This window comes from Glycine soja, chromosome 15 (assembly GCF_004193775.1).
Source record: "Glycine soja cultivar W05 chromosome 15, ASM419377v2, whole genome shotgun sequence".
In the NCBI taxonomy this organism is placed as follows: Eukaryota; Viridiplantae; Streptophyta; class Magnoliopsida; order Fabales; family Fabaceae; genus Glycine; species Glycine soja.
Genome location: NC_041016.1, coordinates 46,524,673 through 46,545,278, shown reverse-complemented (window position 1 = coordinate 46,545,278; position 20,606 = coordinate 46,524,673). Strand labels below are relative to the sequence as shown.

The 20,606-nt window shown below is 31.7% G+C and overlaps 2 long non-coding RNA genes across 2 annotated transcripts; one reads left to right on the top strand and one right to left on the bottom strand.

Moving 5' to 3' along the window:
- The first annotated feature begins 775 nt into the window (after nucleotides 1–775).
- LOC114387452 lies at nucleotides 776–2,010 on the top strand. Its single transcript, XR_003661317.1, has 2 exons — nucleotides 776–968; nucleotides 1,687–2,010. It is a non-coding gene; the product is annotated as an uncharacterized LOC114387452 (long non-coding RNA).
- Nucleotides 2,011–18,096: 16,086 nt separating this feature from the next.
- LOC114385780 lies at nucleotides 18,097–19,037 on the bottom strand. Its single transcript, XR_003661013.1, has 3 exons — nucleotides 18,969–19,037; nucleotides 18,528–18,579; nucleotides 18,097–18,434 (listed from the first exon to the last, which is right to left on the bottom strand). It is a non-coding gene; the product is annotated as an uncharacterized LOC114385780 (long non-coding RNA).
- Nucleotides 19,038–20,606: the final 1,569 nt, after the last annotated feature.

Sequence of the window (20,606 nt, the reverse complement as noted above, 5' to 3'; positions counted from 1 at the left end):
ACGTCTGTCATTGTATAGTTTTGTACAATGAGACAAGGTCAATTGGTAGCCAATCCTAAAAGTGGAGTAAGTAGCTATCATGTTCTCATGCCAAATTAGTTTTCTTGGAGAGAATTTTGGCCTTGCCTTATCTTATTAATATTCAAGAGTGTATTTGGTACGATATTTAAATTAATTGATAATTTATTTGATTAGATTAAAAGTATTTGATAAACTAGCTTCTTTCACTAGCTTATGACTTATAATTAATTTGTTGAGAGAGACCAGGTTTGTGATAAACTCTTACATGGATATTGCCTTCTCCTCTTCTTCTCAAAAGAGCAGTGGTCAAAATTGGTTGAGAGAGACAAGGTACTATAGCAATTCCTATATTTTGTATTTTGTGCTCATAAACATTTCTTTGGAGTCCAATTAATAAGGTCAAATTTGATGTTTTCTAACCTGGTTGGGTTCAAGCCAACTTGAGAGGGTTTATTATTTTGTGAAAAAAGTTTTCTGTGAAAAAATATTTTGATCCCTTTATCTGTTGGGTAATAGTAAAAATATTTTGGTAACTTGTGCTGCTATTCAAATGTTATTCTTTTTTCATTTCATACTAAATTTACAAGTCACTAATACTGCTAGGTAAGGAATTACTTAAATTATAATTTTAGACAATGCCTCGCTTTCTATTTCCCTCCTACTATTTAAGCTAAGCCATAAGGCAATTTTTAACTAAGTACTAATAACAACTATAACTAATTCTACAACTGTTCTTACTACTTTACTGGATCCTATCAAATTATTTGGCTGTTCAATAAATTAAATTGACATCATATTATCACACAGCTCATACGGGAACTCAAGTACAATGTGTTTGGAGGATGGTCAGAAGGTGTGTTAAACTTTCCACCAACTTATAAGTATGAGGTTAATTCAGATAAGTATTATGGAGAGGATCCCAAGGTTGGAAAGTGCTCACCAGCATGGTATGCTTTTTTTCTGAGATTCTGCTTCCATGTTTGCTAATCCTGCACCATTATGTTTATTTATCTATTAAAACCATTGTTTTTTTATGTTTTCAAATTTCTTAGGAATATATAATATTAATCATTATCTGTATTGGTGTTTATTCTTGATTTTACTATATGTACTTTAAATACACACCTAAAAATAAAAACGAGGTGTTTTAGATCAGCTGGTATCTTGTGTAGGAAACAAGTTGAATGATTCAAGCTTTCCTCACAGGAGACAATTGGTATCAGATCCCGGTGCTTAAGGGTTAAGCGCTCCCGGTGCTTGCTTTTTTCATTTTCTAGGCTTATTATCAATTGATATCAAATCTGGTATTCTTGTAGATTTTTTTTCTCGATGAAAGAATAAATTCATAAAGACCGAATGAAATCAAATACGGTAAAAATATTTCTAGGATCATTTAATTGTTTATTTTTAGATAACCTTACTTAAAATTAAGCCTTGGTTGTTTATAAGTAAAAATATATTTCTAGGATCATTTAACGAAATAATTTAATTGTTTATAATTATAATTATATAATGAGAGCAAAATATACATGAATTGTTTAATTATAATATGATATTATAGAGATCAATTAGCATAAGGTAAAGAAGTCAAAATAGGTTGCTTAAATTTTATCCATTGAAGATGCTCTTAAAAAAGTCTAAACGAGTTTCTAATTCCATTTTCAGGTTTATCGCTTAAGACCCAAGAGCTCACAACTTTATTCCTAGCAGCAAGATTAAGTTGTAGCACCTTGACAGAGGCCAACATACACACCGTGTTAAATCTGATCTCTCTTTTTTCGCAACATTATTCCTTATATGGATCTTGACAACCTGTGTTTGTACTTTGTGGTAAATATAGTTAACTGTTGACTCTCGTGTTAATTTAGAACATACTTTGAAGTTTGCTTTGTTTGCATTCAATGAATATATTGTATGTCCAATTTGAGTAGGCTACATTGACTACTATGATTCAACGAATCAAAGTTTCCTTTGTATGTTTTCTTCCCAGCTTTGGGTCTGTTTCTTGTGGATCTTTGTTATGTCATTATATTTGTAAACATTAGTATTTCTTCTGGAGAGCAACATTAAAAAAAATGCAACCAAAGAGCAACACAAAAAAAATGCAATAAAAAACGCCAAAAAAAACCAAAAGAAAAAAAAAGAACATACTAAGACGGTTCCGAAAACTGTCGTAAAATGGCAATACATATTAAGACGGTCTTTGAAAATCGTCTTTGTATGTAATCTTCGAGCATGGTCTAAGATGGTTATCGAATAAACCGTCGTAAAAATCCAGCACATACTAAGACGGTTATGGATGACCGTCTTAGTATCCCATAGAAAATAATCACTTTTTAAGTCGGTTATTGCAATAACTGTCATAGATATACAGGACATGCTAAGACGGTTATTTCGAATTAACCGTCATAGTAAACAAGATAACATGCATATATAGAGATGATTTTGGAAACCGTTGTAAAAAGCTCCACTTATAAAGACGGTTACAAAAACCGTCGTAAAATCTATTTTATCTTTTACGACACTAGCATTTACGATGATTCAAAACCGTCTTAAAATGCTCTTTACAACCGACTTAAAATACGTTTTTTCTAGTAGTGTAAAGCCACATGATAATAGCCCAGGACCATACTTATGAGCTCCTCGTGATATTGTAACCACAAGGCTAGGTTGGCCGAAACAGCTCACTCGCAAACAAGGTATGTGACAGACATAGTTTAAGCATAATAAACTTCAACATAAGCCACATTTGATAAATCTACTCTTCCAACTTGTTATCATCAGTGTTGCCATAAATCCACCACCAGCAGTGTATCCGCCTATAATACATGAAGATACAAGCAGACCATCAAGAAGAAACAATTGAATTCCAAAATATGCAAATTGACCCAACTCCAGATTTGATAAACCTCCTATTTCGTACCACTACCATATACATATATAAGACATAATCCTGGTTGATAGACCACTGAATATATGAATAACTAAATCCCTTACTTCAGCTCTTCAATCATGGCCATGCATGAATTAAACATAATGTTCTGCACAATTAGACTTTTATCAAATGTCCCTCCCCTGAAAACACTATCATTCTGTCGCACCCAATATACTTCACACTATGACACTCCACATCACATACCACTTTTCGATGTTGCTATTGGACATCATGTAATGTTTGTGTGGCCATAAATGCAAAATGGGATTTTGTCAGTAATGTTTTAGTTTCTTGTAGTATACCTCTCCACAAAAATTTCTTTGAATTTTTTTTCAACTTTTTCATTCACCCTATAAGGATAATCCGTCCAAAACCATCCACATTAAGCTCAGTAAGTGTCACTACTACATAAAAGATTTTTCGAATGGTTAAAAATGACATTTTAGAATGATTGCATGCTGCTCTAAAAGTCATGTTATAACAAGTGATGAGTTTTTAGATAGGTTTTTAACTAGTCTTCATAGTAACTTTTTAGATAAGTTATTTTGTAAACCGTTTTAAAAAGCTATTTTAGATCTTTTCATTTAGATAACTTGTCTAAAAAGTTATCTTTGAAAATAAATTATATACAATGCTTTTATTTATTTTCCTTCCTATAATTTGAAAAACACTTAATTTGATCATAAATGGCCAAATTGAATATTGAAAATTTATAATATAATAATATATTTTAAAATTTATTCTTGTAATATATCATAATTATAGAGGTTTAAAGTGTAGCATGAAACAATATAAAAGGATAAAATTGTACTACTACAAAAACAAGCTTTAAGGACACAGATTCAATGATGGTTCTATCAAAATTGTCGTCATTAAAGATGTGGTGACATTTTTTAAATAGTAGTAATATTTTAACAACCATTTAAAAAAAAAAACATCATTGAAATCGCAAATTGACGACGGTTTTTAGGAAAACTATCATTGAAATAGATAATTCAACAATAGTTTTAAAAAATCATGTTTGAAAGTGAGGAGTTTTGACTTTTGAGTCTCGTGCCCTTTAAGAGTCTCACTCCATCTACTGACACCCTCTTAGAGTCTCTTTGCGCACTCTCTCACTCTGTTTCAATTGCACCCTAAAATGTGTCACCGTCGAAGCTGTCTAGCATTGCCATCGATGCTTATTTTCGGTGGCAACTGTAACAGTCATAACTTTTAATAAATAAATAAGGAATCAATAAGTTAATAAATAAATAAATAAGTAAAAAAAATAATTAGGTCATAAATTTCCACTATATAAACCAAATGTTAACCTAGAGTAGCTTTTATGAAACACTTCTGTTCCTTTTTCTTCTTCTGACGCACAAGAACCCTAACAGGGCAACCGGAGGAGGAGCTCTAGAGAGCACCAGAAATGCCACAATTGCTAACAAAGAACGCTTGGGCGACTACATCGAGGTAAGGGATGAGTTACTCACGCTTGGAGATTAGAAAGAACATGTATAGGGATCTCTAGAGGATCAATTTTGGGGTATTTTGGGTTGTTTTATAAAATGTCAATTCATGATTCTTTCAAATTGAATAATTCTTGCGCTAAATTGAGTGTGATATCTATTATTATAAAATTTTATGATCCTATTAGTGTATATTGATATGATATTTTCTTGGTGTATATTAGATTTTTTTTAATTATCAATTGTTATTACTTGATTTATTTGGTATATTAACGCGCATGATTGTTCGTTGTTTGGTGCTTGTAATTTACCTTTTTTTTTAGAATGTGTCAGTGAATTGTTATCATTGGAATGAAAAATTTGATCCAAATAATTTTATTCTTTTTTGTTTGTAATCAAATTGTTTTGAACCACGCTTACGTACTCGGCTTTGTTGAAATATATATATCCTTTTTGCTTGCAATTCATGTCTTAGCACGTTGGTTTTGTACATATATATAAAGCATGTTTTTTTTGGGTGAAAGTGTCTGTACGTTGGTTTTATATATATATATATATATATATATATATATATATATATATAGAGTAGATATTAAAGCTTTTTGGGTGAAAGTGACTATACGTGATTCCTCGAGGTATCATTTTACTGTTTGAGATTTCTATAACAATAATAATAATAACAAATAAAATAAGGTTATAGAAATTATTTTATTTTCATAAATAAATTAAATATTATTATAAAATTTTTATTTTATTTCTTTTCAGTTATATGTTATATAAGCTAGTAATTACAATTTTTTTTTTATAAATGGCTATACAGTAGTTATGTTTTCCGTTTTAAATATGTTGTAAATATTCCTTCATCATTGGTTGTGTAGTAGTTACGGTTTCTGCTTTAATACTATTGTAAATATTATTTTATGTAATTATATCTGTTAATAATTGCAAATATTACTTCATAAAGGTTGTGCAACAATTACGGGTTCCGCTTTACAAATTTACATATATATACATATTTGTTAATTCATGTAACTGTACTATGTATGACATATATTATTACATATAAATATATTTATACGCTTTAAGGTTAGATATATTTCAATGATTATAATTTGTGCTTACCTATTAGTTAAATTCTTACTGGTTAATTAATCGAGACTTAGAGGTACATATCATTATTTTATCCCTAAATGTTTTGATTTGGTTAGTGCGTATATACTACCTGGAATTCATATTATTAATATATTTTAGTTTAATTTATATTTTTGTTGTGTCAAGTAAATGTTACTATTGAATAATATGTGTAGGATGCATGAGATGCAATAAATTATTTTATTATGAAAATGTGATTGAGATGATGTGTAAGTGATAATCATTTGATACGTAATGGATTGTGAATTACATGACTCTTGAGATGTTGTATGTTTTGAGTTGTGAGCCATGAATTATGTAATCACACAATTGTAAGATCCTTTAAGAGCGACGAGTTAATGCGCGATGAGTTGTGATGAGATCCACTGTGGGAACCTGACAAGTTTAATCACTTGAGGCGCACTGAGTTAAAATATTTTTTTAAAATATATATATATATATAATTGAGATTTTGAAAACAATTGAGTAGTTGTGTGCATTGCATAATTCATAAGTAGAGTCTGTGTGTTCAAATGTTTTTTTTGGGTTGGACCTGAATCAGGAGGGAAAGGCCCTGACGGACACTTTGGAGTGTAGGCCTTGGGGGTCATCCGACTTGAGTGCTCCTGTAAGCCTATGCCAATCCCACATGGTTGGAGCATTCTCACAAAACAGCATGACCTTGACTGGTTTCCCTATGATTTCACTTAGTGAGAGTGACCTGACTTACCCATTGTGAGGCATGTCCTATCATGTACTCCTAGGCGCCCGACGAGGTTTTTCACTGAAAAATGGTACCATATTGCATGTAGGCTTGAGTCTAAAGTATTTGTTGCATAACGCATGTGTTTGACTTTCATTGGGTTAACAATTGTGGTTTGATGTTATTTTCTGGAGTGGATGAACTTGAATGGATGTGCATAAAGTGTGTGATTTTGTGAAGTGGTGTTAATTATATAAATTCAGCTATAAGTATTATACGTTTTACATGCTCTAATATTTTATTATATATAAATGTGATAACTCATTCCTAGTGTGTGTTTGTGTTTGGGCTAATTGCCATTTGTTCAGGTGAGCTATCACATGATGAATTCCATGTTAGAGCTGGAGAGACTTAGTCTGTGATAGAGACATGCTCTGATTGTGATAGAGATATGCTCTGATAAGTGTGACATTGGGGCACAGGATTTACTTCACATGCTATATTTTCCGTAAACGATATGATTGTGTTATGTTTTCTGTTTTAGTTTTTTATTATTCATTCAGTATGGACGACCTTGTTTTGAGCCGAGATAACTTTGTTGTTTTTATTCGAACAATTTCTACTTTTTTTCATTAAGTGAATGCGAATCCTTTATCTTTTGAAATCAATTTAAAGTCAATATGTTTTAAATAAAAAAAAATTCTGCATGATTTTATTTCCTTTTATTCGTTATTTGTGAGGGTAGAGGGTGTTACATTTAGTGGTATCAAGAGGGTGTTACAGCAACTCTCTATCCCAGTCTCTATTTCCCAACAATCTTCTTATCCTTCTTCTTTTTCTTATTCTCCCCTATAACCACCACGGCCAAAATGCACCATTTTGCGTAAACCATCTCTCCCTCTACCCTGGGCCTCAATGACTAGCAACAGAAACTAAGCCACCTCCACTTATTCTTCCACGATGCCTTTTCTACTTGTTAGTTGCTACTACTCGAAACAAATTTTACTTGTTTTGTTTCCGGTAACTATGTTAGTATAACTTTTCATGGTGTCATGTATGATGTTATTGATTAATTTGCTCTCATTGTTTTAAATATGTCATTAATTTTAATTAGGTTAAATTAATCTATTCCTTGTAGTTTCATCAAGATGTTAATTAAATCCCTTAAATTTTAATTATGTTGTATGGCATTTTCATGTCTCTGTTCATAGTTATTTAAGCTATGCCAGATTGGTAGACAATCTCAGGAATGAACTAAAACATAGGAGGTGTGCCAAGGTGAAGGTGATTGAATTGTAATATTTTCAGTATGTTCTGTTTTTAAACAATATAGGAAGTTCTGTTTTTAATGAATTGAGAGGAGTTGCTGTTGGAGAAAAGAAAATAGAATATAATAAAATTCAGTATGTTTAAGAACGTTTTATCCCTTATATGCTAAGAAGGTTTCTTTTGGTGTCCTGTCATTTCTTATAAATTGGTTGTTTGAAAAATGTTTTGGGGCAATCTATGATAGAAAACAGTATATGTGAGAAAGGGATGGAAAGTGAGAGAGAAAAAAGCAAGAAAATATTTAGAGATAATTTGGGAGCTTTCTATTGCTGAGAAAGTAACCAATTATATTGACATACTTTACAATGAAAACTAGAAATACATTTATATATGGAGATAGGAATTGACTTCTTTAATTACGACATGAGTGGTTACTCTAATATTCCTATCACACTCAAGAAGTGTGGATTAATGAAAATTGGTTGGATACCTTAAGTTTGTCACACAACTCAAAACTGTTCTACTGAAAGAGCCTTAGTGAGAACACCAGTTAGATTATGTGAGTTGTTATGTGAGACAATGGGATTCATGTTGATGACCATCTCTTGGACATAAAACAAGTGTAGTTCCATGTGTACTTTTAAGGTATGAATGATGGTATCTTTAAGTATACAATTTACAACTTTCCAGTTCTCCTCAGGGTTTGTGAAAGAATTAATAAACGACCTTGTTCATTGCCTGTAAGGCTGTAACTAATCTCTGGTCTTGTGAGTGGCATATCGCAAGGAACCTAGTATGGACTGATAGAAGCAAATATGCCTTTATCATCTTCCATGTTTTCCTTGTAGAGTAGGTGACAAATATGCTTGCATTAAGCAGCACTGTACCATTGGGAAGGTGCTTGACCTCGATACATGAGTAGTCTGGCAACACTTCCCTAATGTAAACTCATTCTGAACTTCAACATGGTAGAGATTATTTTTACAATTTGGTTGAAGAAGAGTAGTGCACTAATTCTGTTTATACTTATATTGAATTTATTTATGTGCTGGGATTTTACTAGTGATAATATACTGTTTAGTTCTATCAATATAATGTTGAACTAAATCAGTTGCTTTGTTGATTTTTTTAATTGTTGATGTTTTGTCTTTCAAATACTCGGATGATACTGACTTGCAAGATATTGTAAAATATTAAGTGATATAAAATATTAGTTCTAGGACACTATTCTATTTATACTTTTGCATTTTTAAATTCTAAGTTTCTTTCTTGCTGACAGAAAAGCATGGTATAATTATTGAATTTTCCGATCCTGTCTATAACACAAGGCATAGTGCTACATACCTGCCTAAATTGGTGCCAATGAAGGTAACCTATGTTCACTATTGAATATTGTTTTACATTTTAGAAATGATATCAGAGTCATCAAATTGAGATGCCACAAATAAAAGTTGTCATGCGTTACATCCTCCACACCTAGCTCTCTAAAATTCATTAGAAAGAAATTAAGGAGAGGAAGTTCATGATTAGGAGGACAAAATATACTCTAGAACATATAAGTAACTCATTAAAACATAATTATAACAGTAGAAGCTACCAAATGTCTATGTGAAATGGTAACTTGCTATGGTACAAGCACTACTAGAAAAAAAAAATTTAACATCAGCACTTTAACATTGATTTTTAATAAAATCTATGTTAGAAAAAGGATGATGGTATAATTGTAAATAAAATGAATTCATTAACATCGATTTTCCAAGAATCAATGTTAACATTGCCACGTTAACATCGGTTTTCGAAATACCGATGTTAACACCGAAAGTCAATGTTAGTAAAGATGGAAGGATCAACTAGAGCATACTTGACATCTACTAGACAATAATGACAACATGCACTTTGTTACATTCAACTAAGATCTAGTGAAGCCAACCATATTGGCTAGATGGACATAACTCAGAGATTTCTATAAACTCAAAGAAAATCATCAAGTGACCATGATCCATTTTGGATATAGTGTTTTCTTCCTGACCATCTTCGAAAGCAGCTCTCAACCAAAAGTTTATCCTAAATGACACTCATTGTACTACCAAATTTCTAACTTAGCCACGTTTAATGTCCTCTTGAATAAGTACAAAGTGACTTGCAACAGTTTGGTGACTAACTTAGTATTGTATATAATCAGTACAACAATATCTTTGTCTGTCAAATTTTAAAATCATATACATATCTGAGCTGAACTTAATGTTTATTTTTAGGATGTGTCGAGTACCATGTACAAAGTTACAGGATTCACCATATGAATTTGGAAGGGATTATAAAATGCAGAATTTTTTATAATCATTGGAGGAAATCTGCAAAAATTGGTCATGGATGGAGGACTTTTGTATAGTCACAAAATCTAGAAGCTGGAACTCAAATTATTTTGAGTTCCCAGATGTAACATCTAACTTTGTTTTATTTTGAATTTTTTTTTTTTTGTAATTTAAGTACATTATACTATACTAATATCTATAAATTTTTTGTTTATAACTCTTGGTGGTATATTTTGTAGGAAATGATGCTTGGAATGTTTTTAATAGGAATCTTTTGTCAACTTACCGTTTTGTGGATAGACAATTTATCATATAAAATATATTACATATTCTAATTTTATTACATTTAGTTTTCATTTATTTCTTTTCAAGGATGACTTATATTTATTTTTAGAGTTTTTACAACTTTGAATGATAAGTTGTGCTATGTATAATTACAATTTTTCATTTAAAAAATAGACAAAATATTAATTTTTTTTTCCAAAACACATGTTGTTGCTTAAAAACAACATAAGTTTTTAGGAAAACCGGTGTTCTCTACCAAAAAACATCATCGTTTTTTTTGTAAAAACCGATATTGTGGTTTACTGACAACAATAGTTTTTTTAAAAGCCGATGTTGTTGAGTAGAAAATAATATCGATTTTCTGAAAAATCGATGTTGTGTAGTTTAGTTTAACATCGATGTTATCATCGGTAGTTTCAACATCGATTAATAACCAATATTAAAAGTCCTTAATAACCGATATTAAAAATTTATTTTTTAGTAGTGAAGAATTGTAGTCTATAATATTATAGGATACAATCCTTGTACCATAGCAAGTTGAGGGACAAAGAGGAGCAGTTCCTATCTTACTTGGAAGTATACATCAACTGTGAATGGCTAACGTTTAACTAAGTCAGTGAATTATAACATGTCTCACTTGGTATGACTTGGATTTACTACCAGCAATATGTAAATTATTAAGTAGAGAGACTCCATTAAACACAAAAGCATTCTATTCCAACCAAATGCTAAAAGACTGCATAAACCACACGTTGCCAAAAACATATTGCCTCATTTTTCCCCCCAAGTCTTTATCGTTAATAATCAAAAGCTATTTCAAAGTAAAACAACACCCAATATTGACTTAATATCTAAACAATTATAAGAAGCTACCGTACAGTGTAAATGCAAGTTCCCTTCTGCTTATGAAGAATAAACATTTCCAACCATAAAGAAATAGTATTTATCCTAGTAAAGTTACTTATTTGCCCCTCTTCTCTTTCTATTTGTCTAACTAACTGTTACTATTCTTCCAAATGCAATTACTTGTCCCTCTTTTTTAATCGTCCTTTCAGCTAATTCATACTATAAACATTTTTAACCTTTGATTTGCTCAATTTTTAAGCAACTATTTTTTTATCTAATTATCTTTTGGAATAAAATTTTTTCAAAAGCTAAGCACAATTTTACGTGGGTTTATAAATTATAGTTTTATGATTAAGTAAGAAATTTGCTCAACTTTTATCCCAACTCAACAGATTAAGTTGCTCTGCTAGGAGCGCTAGTTAGCACAGTTTGGACTATTAAGCTGTTGACTTTTACAGAAGAGTAAACTTCTAATTTCATCCTCGAAGTATCTCAATCTCTCTAAGATGACACAAATATAATAAGAAAACTTTGTGGGGTCTACTTTGATAGTTTGAATTCCTATATCGTTCTTAGTCTTACTTGACAATTAGTAATTATAAGTCTTTCATTGTTGCTGCAAAAGAATTGACTTGTGAGAGATCCATGTCCAAGAATGTTATTCTTTGAATCAAATTGGGGTTGAATCAGAGGAAGAAGATACTGAAACCCTCCTCCGGTGGCTTTTATATCTGTTGCGGCAATCTTTCAATATAAGCCCACCAGTTTACTATTCATGTTTGTTAGTGAACCTAAGTAATATGATACCTTCTAGTTGATAATAATTTTTAATATTCATTTTAGTCTTAGCAAGAGCATTGGATTGAACGAAAATAGTCATTAATTGTATATTACAGAAGAGAGTGAGTTTAATTTATGTTCTTTAATGGGTTGTTCTCAAGACTTGAGGACCGTGTAACACGTAAGGCGATTAAGGATAGTGCCTTAGGCTCCTGATTTTTATTTATTTATTTCTTTTGTGAATAGGCCCTTAGTTATTTAAATGTTTATTCTATAATGTTCAAAAATTTTACTATTTCAATTCAGGCACCATGTTTATTAAAATACTAGAAATATCACTCATTAATTTTGTGCAGTTTGTATCTATTGATCATTACTACAATAAATATTGATAATTTCATTATTCAATTGTTCTCTTGATAAAAAAATTATGGAATAATACCGGTAATTAAAACTAATAATTGAATATAGTAATTTTAAGATAATTTAATTAAAATTAATAATATTTTTTTAAAAAAATTCAATATGGAATTATTTTTACCTTTTATTTTGCATCTATAAATTAAACTTTTAGAAGAAGAAGAATTGAAAAATATTGTACTATTCATGAATTTTACCTACAGTCAAAATCTATCATTAGAAGTCCAAAATCCGTAAGTAGATGTATAAAGGACTTTGTCCTACAGACGTTTTTTGCGTCAACTTTGAGGAGTATACAGTGATAACTAATAGTCTGTCACTATAGGCTTTACCTACGGATATATTTTTATCTACAGTCAAATTTAAATATCACTATAGGTAACACCTACTATTTCAAATGTGTAGGTAAAAAATATTAATTTATACCTATAATCTCTAACTGTAGGTAAAAGTCAATTTACTTGTACCTACGGTCTTCTGTAGGTAAATGTCATATAATAATAATAAAACTAATTCCTAATTACACTCTTTGTTGATTATAATTTTTAATTAAATATACATGAGCTTATTATTATGCTGTACAAAGTTAGAGATCTGCTGTAACATGACCTTTGAAAAGTTACAACAACCTGCAAAAGGAGTTACATCATGTATAACATATAAGAAACTGAGCAAGTGGACAATTTCCATTCAAATATACATAATGTTCAATAGAAATAGGAGAGAAAGAGAACCTTCTCAATTTGTGTAAACAAGCAATCTAGCAGAAGGGTGCGATCATCAGCATTTAATGCTTGCTTAAGCAAAACATGTACAGAGTCTGCACTTGGAGGCTTTGTTGGGATAGAAGATTCTTGCTCTATATCACTCCTTGATTTGTTCCCATCCAGAACACTTAGACTGGCAAGTTTCTCTCCCATTGTTGGCTCATTCAAATCATCATCAAGAAGGACTCCTTCAGCAGCCTCATGTTGATCTACATTAAATGATAGTACAAAAAATACCAATCAATTCTTAAATATACTCAGATGGTGGTACCGTGGTAGTACTACTGCTCATCATGCCAAAGAGTAAATTTTACATAAACTAATGGAGGATGTCTTATGGGAAGTGTAGGACCTCTACACAGACTTCCTGAATTTAAATCACACTTCCAAACTTGAAGATGTTTACCCTTAAAATCTGATGTAACTAAATTTTTGGCATCACTCGATATAGAAATATGCTCTACATTTCCCTGTTGAGGAATAAAACTAAAATGTAATGATGCTTTTAACTTCTAAAGACAAATATTCATATCCAAAATAAGTAATGAAGATTACCAAACCATTAGGGAATTTCAGAATCTCTTCCCCAATTTCCCAACTTATAACCCGTGGTCTAGAGTTGACAATAACTAAATATTTTTCATCTACAAAATTAGAAAAGAAAAAACAAAATAAGGTAACAAAATAAGGATTGAAGAGTGCCATTTACGATTCCCTCCATCCTTATTATAAAAGAAAGATTTGATAGCAGATACGAAGGTTGGCTGTTCAAGATAGACTTTCCAGTCCATGCATCACTGAACCATCTTTCTCTAAGAAGAAAAACAACAACAACAACAGCAACTGAATGATGATACCCATTGATGTTAAAATTCAAATCATAGCATCTTTGCAGGGACGGGGACTTGCAGAATTGAAGAGCACACCTGGGAATGTGACAACAAGTTTTCCTCATTAGGAACAGACATGAATGAGTCTTGACCAAGGCTTTTGGATCCTAATTTACACCAATTATTGGCGAAAGTCAGAAATGTCCACAAAAGCTTTATGGAAGTATAAATTAAAGACAACAACAAAATAACCAAAAGAAAATAACAAAAGGAAACAATGTAGAGATCTACATGACCTGAACCTATTGTTAAGAATTAATTTGATTTTGAAATTTCAAAATATGCTAAGTGTGACACCCTCTACCCCTCACATATATACTAATAAGGAATAAAAAAATTCAAATATTAATTAAAAGTAATTTTAAAACATTTTTTTTAACAAGTCTTTCAAAAGGGAAAAAGGCTCACATTCATTTTCTTCTACATCATATTCAAACTTGTCCAAATAAATAATAAAGTATTCTCGACTCAACAAGGTCGTCTAAGCTTCATACAATTAATATAGAACCTATATCCTAATGTCACATCCTATCAGAGCGTTGTGTTCCCGTGTCTTCTAGCATGAGATTCTTCATAGTCATCCACCTATTCATCTGCTCCCCCGAACACAAGTTCAAGATCATCACAGGATCCAAACACAACAACACACAGGGAGTGAGTTATCACATTCCTAGCTAATAGAGAAACAAGACAATTAAATATACATATTATATAAATGAGATACCACTTGCTTAAACATAGCTCACGTAACTTCACCACTTCATCACTCAAAATTGACTTTTCAATTATCAATCACATTTCACAAGAATCTCACACTTCGATCAAGATATAATAACACATCAATTAGAAAGCATATGCAATATTTATGCTAAGACTCAATCCTATATGCAATGTAGTACCATGTCAGTGAAAAACCACCCTGGGGCGCTTAGGAGTACATAACAAGACACACCAGACAATGGGTTTGTCAGGTCACTCTCACTAAGTAAGATCATAGGGAGACCAGTCAGGGTCACGATGTTTTGCGAGAATGTTCCAACCATATGGGATCAACATAGGCTTAAAGGAGCACTCAAACCCGGTGACCCCCAAGGCCTACACTCTGAAGAGTCCGTCAGGGCCTCTCCCTCCTGATTCAGGTTCAACCCCTAAAATAATTTTTGCATGCAGACACTGCTCATGAATTATACAATACCCACGACCTTACACTCGTGTTTTAAACACATTCAACACAATTGCGCTACGATTTAACACTGGTTCCTAAATAGGAAACCTACATTTTCTCTTTAACACTGCGCATCAACGCTTTTCTCAAGATAACGCTGGTTGGGTTATTGTACAATTCATAGCTTACAACAAAAGTGATTTCACATCAAGTGTTAACTACACACTTATCCACAACTAGAACTCATTCACAATTTCACATCTCATAGTGTCACAATCCACCATCACATGTTCACATGTATCTCACAAATTAACACATGTTCAACTTTGCACTTATACTCAATCTCAATAACAATATTATAATCTCAAAGCAACATGTTATTCTACAATTCATCACATACTCACAATTTGAATCATCATTTCATATCCTCAATATAACAATTTATATAAAAGACTATCACAACATGAGGACTAAAACCCCTCAAATAATATTACACAATTATATCAAAATCATAGGTCGAAATATACAAATATCAAGAACACAATTTATCAAGCAATTTTCATTAGGACATCAATATTTTATTTATAATCATAAAGGAAAAATTGCAATTTAACAAACATCCTAAAATAAAACCTCAATTTAATCCTCTAAGGATCCCTACACATGTTCTCACTAATCCCCAACTGTGAATAACTCATCCCTTACCTCTGAGCGGACTCACGTGTCTTCAGCCAGCGATGGCAACATCTCTAGCGGTTCCCTGAAATTCTTTCAATTATTCATCCGACTGCTCCGATAAAATTCCCAAATGTCAGAGAGACGGAGAAGAGATTGAAACCTCCACTTGTACTGTCTTCATGCGATTCCTTTTTCTCCCTCCGAAAATATTATCTCGCAAATCCCAACGGTGGAAGCGTGCGGAATTTAATTTCCAACAACATATCCAAATTTCATCAAAATCCAACGGCTAACGAAACCGGGATCGTAGTTTTACCGAGACAGTTTTGGGTTTCTGCGGGAAATTAAAATGCTACAATGCGAAGGGTTTTCCTCTAATCACAGATATGATTTTGAAATTCTCAACGGTAAATATGTTTGGAATTGGGTTGCGAACATGATACTCAAATTTCACGACGATCCAACGGTGAACGGGTTCGAGATTGTCATTTTTCTGAGACAGGTTTGGTGGGCTGCGGGAAAAAGAAAGGGTTTTGAGGAGAAGGGGAAAAACGAAAATGAAGCCAAAAAGGAGGCAGCTGACTTAACATAACTATTTATACCTAGGGTACTCAGTCTATTATTTGCTCTATATTTATTTATTTTTTTTTTTACTAAAAAGCTTTTTAAATTTATTTACGAAAAATTGGGATGTTACACTAAGACATCATTAAAGAAAATCTAAAGATAGTAAGACATTGAATATGCTTAAGTAATTACTGATTAGAACTTAACTCATTTGATTGGTATATATATCATATATATTGTGAGAATTTTTATAGGTATTCATTGAATATGGTTCTAAATTGTCGTTCCTACATTTTTTCTATCAGCAAATAAATAAATATTTCTAAAAATGGGGTACACGGGTACTCTAACTCAGGTACAAAAAAGTTTTGGAGTAAACCAACTGAAATGTGCTCTATGACAAAATTTTTTTCTCATCCTACTTTAGTCCTCTAATTTTTTTTCTATTTTTTATTTTTTCTTTTTTAATTTTTGTTCCAATATTTTTCTCATTGACACTTCCAACTAAACAGAGTTGTCCTACATAACATTCTTTTTCTATTTTTCTTTTACCACACCCACTAAACAGACTTGTGTTTCATTGATATATTTACTGTATATTGAAATTTAATCAATTAAAAATAAAAATATAAGTTATAAAATTTTAAAATTTTTAGTTTACTTATTACTAGTTTTTACATTTTATTGTTTATTCTTGGTCCACAAGCTAGCCTATAAAATCGTGGACTAAATAAGGCAGGTAGGCACAAAAGAAAATGGAACCCATTTATGTCACAAACAAAGATGGTCCAACTTATTGAAATTGAAAGCTAAAGAAGATAGACCTTAATAATAATGCCATCAAATAATAATAATTATTATTATTATATCAGTAAAAAAACTGCTCATGTGCACTAAAAGTGAAAAACTTGTGGCATACCTTGGGTTGCCCGCATAATTACATCAAAGCTTTGTGGCATACCTTGGGTTGCCCGCATTATCCTCTTGAATTTCTGAATAGAAGAAAAAGTAAAGCCAAAAGTCAAAGGAAGAAAGTAATAAAATTGCTCATGTGCACTAAAAAAACAAAATAGAGATCGAATAGTTCCATCAAATAAGCATCATGATAAATTACACTCTTTCTTTCTTATATAAATTGTCTCCTTGTAATTAAAAGGTGTGCCACAAGCAAACCAGGACATGCACTGCTATTTTTTTTAATTTTGATTTAATTAATGTTGGAGAATATGCACTGTCAAAAATTATAAAATCTTTTTAAAAAAATTATATGCACTGTCAAAAGAGAGTTGTGATAATAAAAAGTAAAAGAAAATAGAAATACCATTGAGCTTGGGTGGGAACAAGCTCTTTGGTGAAAATTCTTTTGTAAGTAAGGCATTTGATACAAAGAAATAATAGTCTATTACCTAGGGATCAAAGACCGTAGAAGCTTTTGAAAGTCTCATACGTCCTTCTGTCCAATAACAACCAAATAAAAGATGTAAATCCAAAGAGCAAAAACAACTTTTTACAACAATAATCTGAGTACCCTTTAGATGGTACAAGTGGAATCTCAGTACCCCATTAATCAGAATCCTTCATGTATTAAGCTCAAGAGCTTGCTGTAAAATATTTTTTAAAAAAACTACATGAATCCAAAGGTTAAACGTGTCTGTATGCCTTCAGATTCCAGCTACCTTGCAGCCTCTATTCCCTAAATAAAATGCAAGCAGCTCATCAGTACATAAAGTAAATAATCACTCATCAGTATTTCTGAATTCAGCTGGCACTACAATAAGTAGACAAATAAGTAGACAAATGCAAAGTACATGACACAATTGAAAAAGTAAAGCAAAAGTGAACATTTATTATTTCACAAGCCTCAAGTGTTGGAAAAGAAAAGAATGCATAACCTATCCTTAGATCCCTTAGATCCAATAAACTTTCTGAACCATTATTAGAGTGCCAAATTTGGTTCACATTTTGATTTATTAGTTAGATATGGACACCTTTGCATGCATAAACCTAATAATACATTAAGTAGTTGAGGTACCATGAATATGTGTCTTGAACCTTGATTATTGATAGGATATATTTGGTACTTACAGACTGTTTAACATGGAAAATAAATGACAGGATATACAATCTTTCTCGCCCAAGGCGCCGTGCCAGCTCTTCCGCTAAAGCTTGACCTAGTGGATCATTATCAGTTGTCAGGATAATGTGAACTGCCTAAAAAAACAAAGAGAGGAAACCAAACTACTAAGCAGTTCACTTCTGTGTTAGAAAGATCCAATTGAATGGGAAGAAACCAAATGTGTGTACCTTATCCAAGTACTCTTTCCAGTTCCACAGGTATCAAAATGCAGTGTCCTGACTTCATAGAGACAAGCTCACACAAATTAACATATTATAAAAGCTAGAGTAACATAAACAGAATTTATACATAACGGCAATATAACACATTTTCAAATAATAAGCAAGCTATATTTGGACAATTTTGCTATAAAGGAAATTTGCTATGATTAGTAGGTAAAAGGAAAAAACAGAAATCCATTTAGATAGATTCTTCTTTCCAAAATTAAGAATTATAACTTATAATGTTTCTTAGAATGAAAGTGGTTCCAAAACACAAAAGATCTCTCTTGAAACAATTAGTATCTAAGTCAAAAAGATTTGTACTTTGACTCTTAGTTATTACATTTTCAACTACCCCAGACTCAGTGGAATAAAAATGAAAAATTAGAAGAGCAAATTAGTTATTACCTGTGGTTACACACTTCTTTTGGCCACCAGATACACCTCTCTGCATTTCATCACCCACAATGGTATCTTTGCAAATATTAAGCCCCAATATCTATTCATATAGCAAACAATGAATATGTGATTTTTTATAACAAAATCAAAGTCGTTAGTCCGGAAATTGGAAATAATTATTTTGTCTATCACGCCAATTTAATTTAATATATTAAAATTATTTACAATAAAAAAATTATTAATTCTTTGAAAAAATATCAAAGAACAAGAGGTCCTCTTCTCTACCTAACCTTAAACATAATGTTGAGTATGAAAAGTCACTTGCTTTGAGTGTATAGTCAGTAATGAGACTCTGCTTTCTATTCCTTCCATTGCAATAGCCCTAAAATCCAATCAAAACACATAAATTAAATTAAACGACATCATTTAGAGTTGCATTGCGCTCAAAACTCACTGTTTTTTTTTTCAATCTCGCATAACAGCGAATGATTGAGAGAGAGAGAGAATAAAAAAGCGTCGAGTGTTGAAGCTGGTGAAGTTTCAAAATGGAATTTGGAGTGTGAACTTGCTTACCTACTACGAGAAAGAAGAACACGGAGTGAGAGTGAAAAGAAAGAAGATTGAGACGAAAATAAGAAGAAGCAAGGGTTCTAAGTTTTGAAAGTGGGCAGCAATTTTGAATGAAATAAAGAGAAGGTGAACAAAACTTCTTATAAGTTTAAAATTTGGTCACATTTTGTAGGGGCAATTATTTTGTGAAAATATTTAATACTATTGAACAATTTCTGGATGTTTCAATTTCAGGGACTTTGGGGAGTGAAATTTGGAAAAGAGTTTGGGTTTAGGGGAACATAAATTGGTGTAGAATGGAACCAGAGGTTTGATAATCGTGTTTGTCATGGCCACCGCTTGCTTGTTGCACTCCGACATTGTGACATTTTCACTAATACTTTATGTGCATGTGCGTAAAGTGAATCAATGTTCTGAAGGGTAGCATAGGACTGTGGGGCAACAGGGGTTTTCAACAAGGAAACAAGCAATGAGTAAAGATGTGTGCGTGAGAGGGAGGTTGCAATTGGTTTCAGGAGTTTTATTATAAGTTTTTACAAGGGGCGCTTGTTTTGGTTCATAGTCAAGGGGGCGCACAATTGGACAATTGGTAATTTGCTTTCGGCATTCTGCTTACAAAATGTTTTTTTCATATTATCACCGGTATACTTAATATGGTATGGGACTAAAAACTTAATCAGAGAATAGTTTAAGGATCATGACCTATCAAATATTTGTTTATGAATTTTAAAAAATTGAGAAAGGTTAATGTTTTACTTCTTCTTCTACACTTTTCTCTTTGGCGAACAAGTCACGATTTTTGTTATTCTTCTTCAATCACAAAATAAAGAGAAAGTTGTGTTGGGTTAGATTAAAGTGGATTTGAGAAAACAACGCTTAGGTCCGAAGTTCAAATGGGAAATTTGGTCACACACGTGTCACGTGTCCCGAAGAATGTCAATGAAAATTTTGAATAATTATTAACTAAAAATTAATTTAAATTGAATGATTATTTTTTGAGATTGAGTATTTACTAAAAAAACAAGAGACTAGTATTCAAATTCAAATAGTCTTAAAGAGTTTTACCTACACCAACAA